We start from the raw sequence: 14864 nt of genomic DNA on the forward strand, positions 1-14864 counted from the left end.
ATGCCAAGTTATCTAAATGTCCCTTCATGGATCGCAGAGCTATTGACCAGACACCAAAAAGACTCTATTAACCTTTGACCTCTAAGTGTGACCTTGACCTTGGAGCAAGGTTTGGTCTTGTGCATAACACTTGTCTCTTTATGGTGAATTTATGCCGAGTATTCCAAAATCCCTTATGTATGGCAGTTATTGACCAGACAGAAACAGACCCGTTTAACCTTGACATCTAATGTAACCTTGACTAGGAGCTAGTGGTCTGGTCTAGCAAACTTACATTGAAACATCCAGAAACATTTTCTATAAAACAAGTATGAAAGTCTTACACTTTTCTACAAGACTATTTTATAAAGTTACAACATTTTATGTAGAACTATGCTCAGAGAAGTTGAAGATTAATCAAAGTCCACACTTTAACTTCCATATTCATAATATCATTAACAGTTGTGAGGATAAAAAGTATTTTGTAAATTAATAAAAAGCAAGTTCTTCATTCATGACAATTATTTCTTTTTCCCTAATTCTTGATATTTCTTCTCTGATTTCCCCAATGTGTTTGGAAATAAGATTAAACCTTTTGTATTATCCCTGTAGCCATGTTGCAATTTTTATTCAGAATTATGCTCACAAAATTGGAAAAGAAATGTTGCACTGGACACATATTTTCCAGAAGAGTACACCTTTCTTAACTTTCTTATGCAATCATCAATTGTTAGATTTCAATGTATTTTGCAAATTATTCTAGGCAGTTCTTCATTCATGATGCATACTTTTCCTTTCTCTCTAATACTTATATTCTATTTCTCTGATTCTGGAAATATGGTAGTACATTCTGCAGATGTATGATCCATCAAATGTTCAGTTTTGTTGACCATGCTTTAAACAATTGAGCCCTTCAGATGACCATCTGAAAGGAACAATTGAGCCATTTTACACTAGTATAAACTTAACATGTTTTATATGTCATAAAACACAAAATTTTAAAATGTAAATCTTACAATTATAATATTATCAGTCCTGACAGACATTATCAAGAAAATGTTATTAAAAAGTGGAAAAACAGTACCTTACACAAGTAATAAAGACTAAGAATATAGCTATGACTTCTTACAGATGATAATATATTTGTCTGTATGCCTTCATATATTCCATTTTCAACTAACACTATATAATAGACACATGATCACTTCATGTCCATAATGTATACTAAATTTCTTATGAATTGTTTGAAACTGTGAGTAGGCATACACAATGTACAAGTGTATTTGTGATATTTTAAAGGACTTCACTCAATAAAAAGTAACCTGAAATGAAGTCTTGCAATATGTGCATGCCTACTTCATGTTGATAATTTCATATCAACTTACTTTTGCACTGTGACACAGTATGGAAACTGTAGGAGGAGATGAAATATAATTCTTATAATATAAAAAAGGGGCATAACACTCCAAATTTAGATTTTAGGCTAAAATAGATAAAGGCCTTACTTTACATTTAAGGTAAAAGTGTATTACAAGTTTCAAGGGCAGGATTGAAAGTGGGGGAGGAGCTGAGTACATAAAGAACAAAAAAAAAAAAAAAAAAGAAACTGTAACTCTTTCATTTAATTCAAGATTCTAAAAGGACCATAACTTTAGAAAACTGTCATCAGATGTAAAATCCACTATTGTAATAGTATGTGTATAATTCTGCTGCTTGGCCATGAAGTATACCATGATCCATTTGAATATGATGGAATCTGCAAAAAGAGAGTTTTAATGCAAAAGGTATGAAGGAAGCGATGATATGACAATTTGAAAAAGAAAATGACATAATAACTGAAGAAACAAATAATCAAATTTGATAGTCCTGACAATATGTGCCTGTCCACTTCATGCTGATGTACCAAGTTTCATTTGAACTGATAAATAGTAATTACATAAAAAATTACATAAATGCAGCTCTAAACTATCCTGTACCTTTTGATGTCTACTGTTCATAGTCTAGCCAAAGCTCCAGAACTGGCTGCATTGAGGCATTTTGTTCACCATATCATACTGTAACCTTAAAAAAAAGCCCAACATGTACATTTATATATACATAAATTTTTCTTTCACAATTAACTGTGATTTCTCTATAAATTTCTGACACTTCACATTAAAAACAATCTAAAAAGTACAATGTAGATAATTCTAAAATCAGTTATTATATAGTTGTAAAATAAATGCTGAATGCCATATCTATTTTCAAAAAAACTTTTTAAACACCTACCTGTATAAAATGGTGTGTAAATTGGAGTCTTCTTCTTGGCAATTTTAGCATTCATTGTCCCATTATTTCTTTGAATAAATTTATATCTTCATCTGAAATAAGTATAGTATAGTATAGTATAGTATAAAAAAACTATGAGGAAACATATTGGTGGTTTTCAAAATAATGAAGCAAAAGTGTGACATAGGGGTTGGAAATTCAACCCTATTTCTTTTGGTGGTCACATATTTTTTATGACAGCAAATAATTAAAATTTCAAGGAAATATACAACTTTAGGGAAGTGTTGAGAAATACCAATCAGATAATATTTTGAACAGCCTTCAGTTCATAAGTTCAGAGAATTTCCAGTAAGATAGGTGATAAATATGGCAGTGTTTTATGACAAGGAAATATGTATAACAGTAAATGTTTTTCAACATATATGAATATGTGTTTGTGTATAGTTTGAAACTTATTTAATAACTGTTTGTGGACTTTGGTTTTTAAAATCACCCTTTCTGCACAAATCTGACATAAAATAAAATTTTACCTAGAAAAGTTGTTGCTGAGTGAAAAATAATTAACATATTGTTATAAAACTTTTTTTTCTCTCACATTTTGCAGGTTTATAAACCACATTCCAAATTTCAAAAAATGTCTGGTGATTTTTAAGAGATGCACAGGGGACACATACTAAAAAATCAGTGTAATATTGTAAGTATTAGTTTTTCTGTTCAAAACAAGATATGGTGATCATCTAAGACAAAAGTCTATTGAACAATTACTTTATTCCACAAAATAACTACAAAACTGAAATTCAGCAACATGTAATGCTTTAAATGAAAAATAAGTGACTTTAAACACAATTAACACACTGAATCATTTATATTACATGCACTGCTTATTCAGAGTAGAAAAATGACAAAAATATCATGCATGGTAAAATGGAATGGCAAAATTCATACATCTTTATAATGCTACTAATTTTAAGAAGATGCACAGGGGAAAAATGGCAGCAAAAATATATATTCATGGAATATGTTCAATAGTAAGTAAATCTTTCAACACACAATACTAGCTTCTGAATATTTACATATGTAGGTAAACTTTAATTAAAATTAATGTTCCCCTTTTAAACCTGAAACTTGAGAAAAATGCAAAAAATAAATTTAAATTGTCCTGGGATTCTTATATAATGCTTAATTATCAAGTAATGCATGCATTTAACTTACACACTGCTAAGAATATAGAACTGCCACAACATATTACAGTATAAATGCTATGATAACTGATGAATGTCAAAAAAAGGTGCACAGGGGACATCACTTTGGCTTAATATGTGAAGCTGAAAGCTGCTTTTGTAACCATTGTAACTTCCATTTAGAGTGAAATAAAGTAAAAACCCATTTTATTTAAAGAATACTTACAAGGGACATTTTTGGGTGTGTAGACATAATATATGAAGATTCTGAGAAAGTTGATTTATAAAACAATAAAATCATAAGGTGTCTTCAAAGCTGTAAGGATAAAGATCTTAGAAAAACATTATGACTTAAGAAAAGTAATGGGGTTATGAAATTGTAGTGTTCAATTTTTAAATGTATCACTATTTTTTTATGAAAGGGCTTCCATCACAAGACATGAACTATTGGTAGGAATAAAATGTAGTTAATGAAAAGAAGTATTTTGTTTTAAATGTGCAGAGTTCAGATTTCATTTAAGAAAAGCCAAAGCTGTAACAATTAAGTTTGGTTTGAAAAAGTAAAACACAGTTGAAAACTATCCTTTATGCAAAATGTCACACTTTTGGTGCAGAGGGGACAAAATTAGCTATATAATTTAACATAACTTTAAAAATGCTTGAGCCATTCATCTGAAATTGCACACATTTCTTGAATACATTGATTTGGATATGATTTGCCCCAAAACACATTCTAAAACTGAACTGAATTAAAGTAAGGTGAAAAAGAAGAAAAAGCTTCATTGTTTTGAAAACCACCCATATAAGGAAATCAGCATTATATATGGAATCTTGACAAGTTTGGATTAATGTATCTTAAAACTATTCATGTAGCTTCATTTCTTTATGCTGATTCTGTAGGTCTACAGCACAGCTGATTTATGAAGTTGAACAATTCATGCATGCCATGTAAAATAAATAATTATGATACTATTTATTAATCACATCTTGCTGTAATATAGGCCTACTGTATGTTATTTCATTCCATTGTATAAATGTATAATTTTGTTGATATTTTGGTGCATGATCATGCTTCATTCAGACCCTTGACCTTGTCAGCTATGCAGAGGTGTCCTTTCTTTGGCTTACTTATAGACATTGTTCTTTATTTTTTACGAAATTATTGTAGAATATATATAGAACATTGACATTTACCTAGCTGTACTGTTGGTCGACATCATGTATTCCTGTTGAACAAGAAATGTCAATGTGAACGCCCAGCACAGGTTCAAAAAGTTTGCAAATGACATTGTTTCCATGGTGCAGGTATTCATTCATCTGAAACAAACACATGACGGATTAAATGCACAGTAGACCTTGATTCTAATTAATGTTGCTTTAGAAATATTGATGGTTTTTGCCGGATGATTCAGCACGTCCGATCAGACATATTTTATGGCATAAATGCAGTCTATGTTCAAATTATGTCAATTCGAATGCAAAAAGTACATCAACGTTTTTTTCTATGACAATGATCTATTCTGTCTATTCTGATCGATTCACTATCAATGAAACAATGCGTTAATTCTGCATCGACTCTCTTTCAAGATCTGAGAATGATTTGTTGTAGATCTACCAGTGGATCTAATGATAATCTATGGTGGCAGTGATACAAGCATGCATATGCTATGTTCTCCGCCCAAAAATAGGCAAATCATTCTCAGATCTTGAAATAGAGTCGACTGATAATCAACCTTACTTTGAACTCGTTGCAGAAATAATAAATTTATATAAATCTATATAACTTTGCACTTACCATTGAACAACTCGACCTGTCAAAATATGTAAACACGAGGGAGGCCTTTTGACAGGACAGTCCTGTAAACTTCCGAAGGAAATAGTCCAAATTTATTCCAGTTACTTCCATATGCGATATTATCGTGAATTATAATTATATGCATAATGTATCGCATATAGATTTAAGCATAAATTTAATGTTCGTGAATCCTGTGCTTTAGCTGTTTTCACGTTAAGCGCCGAAAATCATGAAATCCATAAGGCCATGTGCTCAGCCTGATCACATTCTACGCACTAACACATTTTTTGTGTGAAAAAATATGCTGAAATTTACATTTTATTCTGTCAATAACTTTGTGCCTGCAACCGTTTCTAAAAATAAAATTGACACAACTGACTTTATGTGTATTGCCATTGTAATGATATTATGGATTTTTGTCATAGATACGCATGTTTATCTCAGATTATTTGAAATGATGATGTCTGCATGAAAAAAAGAGAAAATAAAATTGTCTGAAATTATCGACTATAAAAGGCACTTTCATCAAATTTATTTAAAAAATTGATTGCTCGCAGGAAGTAGATATATTATCTAGGTACGTTTTGGTCACAATTTTAGGCAGAATAATGCTTGAATGTAGCAGCTGTCGATTTTGAAAAAATATGACCGCCTAAAAATATTTTTTTTCTGTCTTCTGTCCGGATTTTCGGGTACAAGTTGGCATTTGTTTTTCAAGATATATACTTCGAAGGAGAGCTAAATCATTTTCAATAGGCATTTCATTCATCAAATTATGTAATTTTTCAGTAAAAATTCGCAAAATGGTTGTAAAGACAAGCACTAAAATGTCGATATTTTGGCTATAGAATGTACCTTAACTCCTTATGTGTAAGTCACACTACACCATATAGCGTTAACGGACGCCAAATGTATATAAAAACTGACAGAAAGTTATCCGGTGATGAAAGGCATTCCCCACTGCTGCTCGATGCTCTCGCGATCGGTGTATTGGGCGCATAAAACACACAATGACCACAAGATTTACGCATATATACAGGACGAACAATGTTCAATTAACGGATATCACCGTACTAATAACAGACTTGTACCGTGTAAAACAAAAGCGCAACGCATGAGAAACTGACAAAACGTTCTTGTCAGTTACCGTCTGTTGAACATAGGTTACATCTGTTGCATCATCGGTAGTAGTCCAGCCATGAATCAGGTCCACCGGACAAGAACGAATGTGAACCTGACAAGAATGGATGCGAACCGGTCAAGATCAGAATAGGGAACGCACGAGTAACGAACAAAACACATATCAGCGCATTGCTACCGTACATCTAACGGACAACTTTGTCCGGTGGTGTACGTTCTAAATTTTGAACATGCTCAAAACCTTCCACTGGATTGAACGAATTTTGCAGAACAAGGAGTGCAGATGCCGCATGAGAAACGGAAAAGAAACGCATGCGAATGGAACGAACGGATTTGAAATTTTGTTATACGTTAAACATCCGTTAACGCTATACGGTGTAGTGTAACTAAGACTTACTCTTATAATAGATTATTTAGTCAGGTTAAGTTACTTAATTATACTGTTTTGAGAGGCTAGATCCTGAAACAAGCTTTCCAACTTATATGTATATTTCTCAATAAAGTTTTGAAGCTTCATTGGGCAAAAAAAAATTGAAACACTGTTTTCTGTACTCAACATTAATCTAAGTACAGAATAGGAAAATGCATGATGATTTCAACTTTATTTATTGTAAACATTTTTTTTTACAGGAAAAAAACTTTTTGCTATTGAAAGAGAACTGTTTTACTGAATCAAAGCATTATACTGAACAATACCAGCTGTTCAACATTAATTTTGTAAATATTTCTAGAAATATTTAATTCTAGTGATACAGTAATTAAGAAATAATTTACACCAAAGCAGTGTTTTAACATTATTTATGCATGATAGGTGGTTATACATCAGGTGTAATAATTTCACAAGGGCACAGCTCGAGTGAAATTATTTCGAACGATTATTACTGCCAGATTGTATAAATAATTTTGCTATAGAAAATTTCCTTTCTAATATGTCTTTGTCGTAAAATTTAGATAAATATTATAGATCTGTTTCTTTGTGTTACATACACAGTATATGCATGGCGTGTCATCACGCTCCTTTTAGAGATAGTACCTAAGTTTTTCAAATCATAGGTTTGAGGTTAAAAAGCTTTGAAATGAAGACAAATGTCCATATATTTCTCAAAAACAGAAATACAGACAATATTTTAACCAGAAGTGCGGAGTTATGAGCATTTAATACTTTCATGATAACGAAAATTTTGTGATCAAGGAAATGTAACTCTTCTTGAACATGGAGAGCATAAACATCAAAGGGACATAATATAGTCAACATTTTCTAATTGGGTGCATTTGATTTAACATTCAACTTTGATCTGGATTGCTAAATACTGATCCATGATACTTTGTGCTAAAAATTTAGAACATCTGGAACAGTCTATTAACAGCAAAACTATGCTTTAGCAGAATCTAAATAGTTAAGCTCTAACTGGGACTCGAACCCAGGACCTCTCACACCTAAGGCAGACACTCTACCACTTCCCTATAACAGCAGTAGCTAATAGCTATGCAGTTTAATTGCTGGATTACATTGCGTGAACTGGAACAATAATCGGTGAACTCCGGATTATCGGCGTATTCGCTTTGTTACCTAACGGCAATTTTTGTGTTAAGAAAAAATATAATCTAATGCTGCCAACGTCATAATTGGTCAAATCTGCCCAAATTTCTCTGACGTGTTGTTCAGAGTATGAACTTACTAACTGGCAGTACCAGTGAAATATTACTTACACTGAATCTTTTATATTTGCCCTTTTTACAGCTGCCGAACGGCAAAGACGATAAGATTTGTCCAAATATAAGTAATTATTTTACCAGTTTTGAGAGGATTTCAATTGATGGGAAATTACAGTTACAAACTAAATACCTTTCTGCAACACATGGAGTCATTAGCATTCATTTTCAATCAGTATTATGACTAAGATCGACTGTCATTCATTCTTTTCAAAGTTTCATAGACAGAGTCCGTTGTTTACATTTTTATCGTAACCGGTGCACTTGTAAAAATCACTTTAGTTTGAAAAATCAAAGTATGCGAAGAGCTATGGTACGGTCTCTACTCCTTTGTTTATACACACCAGGACTGGAAATGGTAATACGTATTGGGGAAGAATTCAATTTGGGCGAAAATGATGGCAAATTATTCTGTAAAGCGAATATACCAAATTAGTATGTGTGTAAATTAATCTAGACAGTTGTGCAGTGTTACATTTCATTTTAAAAATGCTATTAGGTAAAATACTGAATCAAATCTGAAAGCACTAAATGGTGCTAAATATCATGTTGACATGATGTTAACATAATAACGTTGTGATGAATAATGCATTGCTAGTCATATTAGAACGCATGAATTTTTAACTCTGAGGAAAATATCATGTCTGAAATACAGTTTTTATAATTCTCATAAAACTGATACACTAACTAAGCCAAAGAATATAATTTATAAAGATACATTGTGATTGGCTAGCCATTTTTGTTCAGTGTAATTGTAAGTCTGAGAAATTACTAAGTTTAAAAGCTTTAAATAAATAAATGGAAAACAGTTATGTGTTGTTTCTTAGTGTGATAAATATTTTCATGTATTATTGAAATGATTATCAGCAGATAAAGCAGTTTCATTCGTTATGCTATGCTCTGTACAGTGAACACTACTTTTGATTACTGTGAAAGAAATTAAAGGGCCCAATTCTTGTGTCCAGCCATCAAACACCATGTTGTTTTAATAGATACATGAAAAATATTTCCTTCTAAAGAAAAATAAGCTCAAAAGCAAAAACTTTGGATGACCTATACATTGTAAAGGCTTACTTATAATGTCACTTAGACTCTTTTCGAAGTCACAAAGTTTTATAATAGTAAACAAAAATGACTGCGAAAAAGTTATAAGTGACATGGTTTTAGTAAGGTTCATTTAATTCAATGATTTCAAACACTACAAAAAACTGGGTACAAAAAGATGAATTTTATGTCCCTTTAATAATAAAATATAAAATCACTTAGAATTTTGTCACACTTAAATTTTTGCAAATTTGTATCTATTTGGAGTGCGAAAAAGTTCTAAGTGACATTTTGATTAAAATTTCATTTCTGTCAGACATTTCTTTAAAAATTCCACTAGATTTTAAAAAATAAAGTTGTTTTTAATCAGATTTAAAAATATTACAACAGCTGTCAGAATTATAAAGCAACAGGAATGTTTTTTCCTTCTCCTGTAAAATTTCATGAAATGCACTTAGCACTTTGTCGCATTCACCCCTCGAAACAGTCTCATTAAATTTTTAATTATGTTTTATATTTTTCACTCTAAATTTTTAACTTGGCCCTCATTTAAACATGTATGAACAACAAAATGATTAATTAATCACACAAACATATTTTTCAGAGACACTGGAGCCTGAAGGGGTGCTTCAAATGGTCCTGTTACCAGAATATTTGGTCACAGTTAAAACAATTGAATAAGAATAGTATATAAACTTTGAAGTCTAAATGCATGCTTGACATATTTTTTGGGCAAGTGGAAAAGGCTGACAATTATGAGCTACATTTACAGTACAGAGTGTTCTAAATTCTACATAGGCCAGGAACAAAGTCTGCAAAGATTTAATTGTTACAATAGTGCAGAATGAGATACTGATAATTAACTGGATTAGCATTCATGTCAGCAGTCAATCAAAACTTCGATGTCAGAAATGCTTGGTATCTATGGAAATCAGATGGATCGTATCTGGCCTAATACGAAATAAAGAGTTAAATTATTATGATTTTGGGCAAAGACTAAAAAAAATTTTGTTTCCGATAACATGCTAAAAATAATTAGGGTAGGTAGGACGGAAAAAAAATAAAAAAAAATTTATTAAGGGAAACTTTTTGGAAATCATTTTTGTGTCAAAAAATGAATACAAATAAGGGGGTTATGCCTTTAGAGCGTCAATAAGTTGATTTCTAATATTACTGGCCATGTTTAAAGCATAATAAATTCAGCTTAGCAACTTTTTATTAAAAAGTTGAAAAAACTATTCTCCAAGGCTATAAAAACTTAAAGGGTCGGGCCAAAAATTTAAGATAGGTTGGGATGTCGGAAACAAACAATTTTTTACACATTTTTTTAGCATTTATCATTTCTTTAATTTGTTTCGATCTGCTGTAAATATGTATTCATTCATGGTGCTTTACATGATACGCACAATTGATGATGTTTTTACATAGTGTGCAGCCTGGCAGGGGTGGCGGAATCTGATTTTGACTTGCTTGTTTTTGCCAATTGCTATTTTTAGCTGGACTATTCGAAGAATAGGGAAGCTATCCTACTCGCCTTGGTGTGAGCGTCACACAAATGTTAAAGTTAGCGTACCACCCCAAATATTTTCAAAGTCCATTGAGATATTGCTTTCATATTTTGCATACTTGTTTACCATCATGACCCCAGTCTGTAAAAAGGAGGAGGCAACTCTATCAAGCATTTTGACTGAATTATGGCCCCTTTTCGACTTAGAATATGCTTATTGTAATGTTAAAGTTTTACTCATTGCTTATATTATACTATCAAGCATTGAGAAATGTCGAGCGCGCTGTCCACTGACGGCTCTTGTTTACTTGTCCTTATGATAGTTATAAATATAGTAAATTCTGGTCAAATTTCACTTGTCCGTACAAGCTTTGGGACAACCTGGGCAATACGGACAACTGAATTTGCCACCCCTGCCTGGTTACAACATGATATTTTATTTGTGTCTGCTTGTGTATTGTGGCGTAAGAAGGTAAATATGAAGTATTTCTACAATTATATTGTGGAGTAAGTAAGTATGAAGTGTGACTGCAGTTGTATTGTAGAGTAAGTATATTAAAGATATATTAAAGTAGATCTATGGTAATTATTATGAATACATTGTCATGGAGTAAGTATGAAGTGCATTCACAATTGTGTCATGGAGTACTTTTGAAGTACAACCACGTTTATATCGTAGAATAAGTATGAAATATGTCTATACAGTATGTTGTATTGTGAAGTATAAAGTAGTCAGTACTAGTCTACAGATGTATGGTGGAGTAAGTATGAAGTATATCTATAGATGTATGGTGGAATACGTATGAAGTATGTCTACAGATGTATCATGGAGTAAGTATGAAGTATGTTTACAGATGTATGGTGGAATACGTATGAAGTATGTCTACAGATGTATCATGGAGTAAGTATGAAGTATGTTTACAGATGTATGATGGGATAAGTATGAAATTTGTATACAGAATGTATCATGGAATAAGTATGAGGTATGTCTACAGATGTGTCATGGTGTAAATATGAAGTATATCTACATATGTATGGTGGGATAAGTATATATGAACTTGAAGTTTGACTATAGTCGTATTGTGTAGTATTTATAAAGTATGATAACAGAACTTTGTGTCATGGAGTAAGTGGCAGTGTGAAATATGTCTATGTAGCTAAGTAGTTGAGTATGCAGTAGTATTTTGGAGTAAATATAAAGTACCTCCACAGTTTTATACTTGAGTATGAAGTAATTTCATAGCTGTGTCATGGAGTAAGTATGAAGTGCATCTGCAGTTGTGTCATTGAGTAAGTATAAAGTACACACACAACAGTGTCATGGATTTAGTATAGAGTGCTTTCACAGTTGTAATTTGTTGATCAAGTATGAAAAGTTATAATGAATGTTTAAAGTTGTATTATGTATAATATGGAATAGGTATGAATTATGTCCTCAGTTGTATTGTGTATCAAACATTAGATTTGTCTACAAGTTATGTTGTGAATTTTTTATACTCACTAAAAAGCACTTGAATTCTAACCCTGACATGCACATTTATAGTACATATAAGCTGTGACTGTTTTACTGGTGGGCATTAGTATCATGTATAAATTTGTTAAAGATGATAAATTTTGCAGATGATCACATCATGTACTGTTAATTCCTGATTCATCAATGCCATGATTGAACAGCAATTCACTAGTAAACGTTTCATTGCATATAGAAACAAGCAACTCCGCAGTCTTCTAAATTTTTTTTGAAAAGTCAACTTTGATCTTAAAGTTGTATGATACTGTTTAATATTTTCCTTTTTGGGATGGCTACCAATTAGATAATCTTAAAAAAAGTCACATTATATTTTGACCTTATCAGTCTTGGCTTGATTAATCATTAAAAGTGTTTTGAGAAGAAAATGGATATAATTACACAAAATTTGAATAGCCTTAGAAGTTAATATCAGGGTCTCAACACAGACTAATGTTTATTTTTCTGTTTTAGATAAATTGTTCTTCAACAAACAATAATTAAATTTTGTTTTTGACATAGCTTTACTGTTTAAACTTTTTAGATATTGTATGTCACTATAGACACACTTATTATTTTAAGAATCCTTGTTAAAGAGATTTGAGACAAATTGTTTATAGTGTAATAGTAACATGATATCTACAGTCTGATGTATTACTATACACGCAGGCATTGGGTTATAATTACATGTATTGTCAAAATATATCATATCAGATTGTTTTGTTTTTTTGTTAATCTTGAGAAATATGCACAAGTTGTGCTGTAGAAATATTGCTTAACTTTTTTAGTGCAGCATTACTATGCAAAAGAAATGAAACAAAGCATATTGTGAAGTCAATGATTCAGTTTTCATCAGACATATTTAAGAAACAGTTTACTAAATCTTCAAAGATCATTAAGTTGCATTTCAATACTATTTTTAAAAGAATGTATTTTCTGTTGTGAATTATTTAAAGAAGTTGTTGAGAATCTTTTTGTGATTGCTTTCTTCTATTTAATAAGGCTCCCATGTTAACATGTTTAAATGAGTCCTTGTCATGTTTGACTGGTAAATGTTTACAAAATTTCTATCCAGTTAAACAAAACGATCATCCTTAGAACAACCATGTCTTTCTGATTGAAACATGTTTTCTGCCTGTTAAAGATATTAGATTTGTCTTTTGCAGTAAACAGTGTAGAGACCGTACCATAGCTCTTCGCATACTTTGATTTTTCAAACTAAAGTGATTTTTACAAGTGCACCGGTTACGATAAAAATGTAAACAACGGACTCTGTCTATGAAACTTTGAAAAGAATGAATGACAGTCGATCTTAGTCATAATACTGATTGAAAATGAATGCTAATGACTCCATGTGTTGCAGAAAGGTATTTAGTTTGTAACTGTAATTTCCCATCAATTGAAATCCTCTCAAAACTGGTAAAATAATTACTTATATTTGGACAAATCTTATCGTCTTTGCCGTTCGGCAGCTGTAAAAAGGGCAAATATAAAAGATTCAGTGTAAGTAATATTTCACTGGTACTGCCAGTTAGTAAGTTCATACTCTGAACAACACGTCAGAGAAATTTGGGCAGATTTGACCAATTATGACGTTGGCAGCATTAGATTATATTTTTTCTTAACACAAAAATTGCCGTTAGGTAACAAAGCGAATACGCCGATAATCCGGAGTTCACCGATTATTGTTCCAGTTCACGCAATGTAATCCAGCAATTAAACTGCATAGCTATTAGCTACTGCTGTTATAGGGAAGTGGTAGAGTGTCTGCCTTAGGTGTGAGAGGTCCTGGGTTCGAGTCCCAGTTAGAGCTTAACTATTTAGATTCTGCTAAAGCATAGTTTTGCTGTTAATAGACTGTTCCAGATGTTCTAAATTTTTAGCACAAAGTATCATGGATCAGTATTTAGCAATCCAGATCAAAGTTGAATGTTAAATCAAATGCACCCAATTAGAAAATGTTGACTATATTATGTCCCTTTGATGTTTATGCTCTCCATGTTCAAGAAGAGTTACATTTCCTTGATCACAAAATTTTCGTTATCATGAAAGTATTAAATGCTCATAACTCCGCACTTCTGGTTAAAATATTGTCTGTATTTCTGTTTTTGAGAAATATATGGACATTTGTCTTCATTTCAAAGCTTTTTAACCTCAAACCTATGATTTGAAAAACTTAGGTACTATCTCTATAAACAGGGAGTCGCCGTATTTGCCCACTTGTTCGGTTAAAAAATTGATTAATTTCAAAAATGGATTGCTCCATTTTGAAATACATTTGCATCAAACAATAGGGAAAATGTTCCTGGATTATTTTCTTTTAGCTCACCTGAGCCAATGGCTCAGGATGACCTTTTGTGACCGCTCAATGCCTGTTGTGCGTTGTGTTTCAACAATTTCTAAAAAATCTTTCTGAAAACCATTGGGCAGATTTACACCAAACTTCACAGGAATGATCCTTTCAGGCAGGAACATTTTTAAAGATTTTCCCTTATACTTTAGCCTGTAGCATCTTTTATTTATTGATTGACCTGTCCCATTTTTTAGCTTGACTGTTCAGAACGTAGGTAGAGTTATTTGACTTAAGATAGTTATGCATGTTTGATAAAATAAAACCTGAATTTGACGTACAGAAATGAAAGTCATTTTGTAACGTAACACTTGGTCTGTGTACCTGAAGCTTGTCTTGAACACAACACATTACGACAGTTCTAACATTTATTTTCTACG

The 14864-nt window shown here is 31.8% G+C and overlaps 1 long non-coding RNA gene across 1 annotated transcript; it reads right to left on the reverse strand.

The window, feature by feature from the left end:
* Positions 1-871: 871 nt before the first annotated feature.
* On the reverse strand, positions 872-5209 carry LOC128550643 (uncharacterized). The gene is made up of 4 exons (XR_008368350.1): positions 4623-5209; positions 2248-2339; positions 1956-2040; positions 872-904 (listed from the first exon to the last, which is right to left on the reverse strand). It is a non-coding gene; the product is annotated as an uncharacterized LOC128550643 (long non-coding RNA).
* Positions 5210-14864: the final 9655 nt, after the last annotated feature.

The sequence above is a fragment of the Mercenaria mercenaria genome, chromosome 18 (genome assembly GCF_021730395.1).
Source record: "Mercenaria mercenaria strain notata chromosome 18, MADL_Memer_1, whole genome shotgun sequence".
Classification (NCBI taxonomy): domain Eukaryota; kingdom Metazoa; phylum Mollusca; class Bivalvia; order Venerida; family Veneridae; genus Mercenaria; species Mercenaria mercenaria.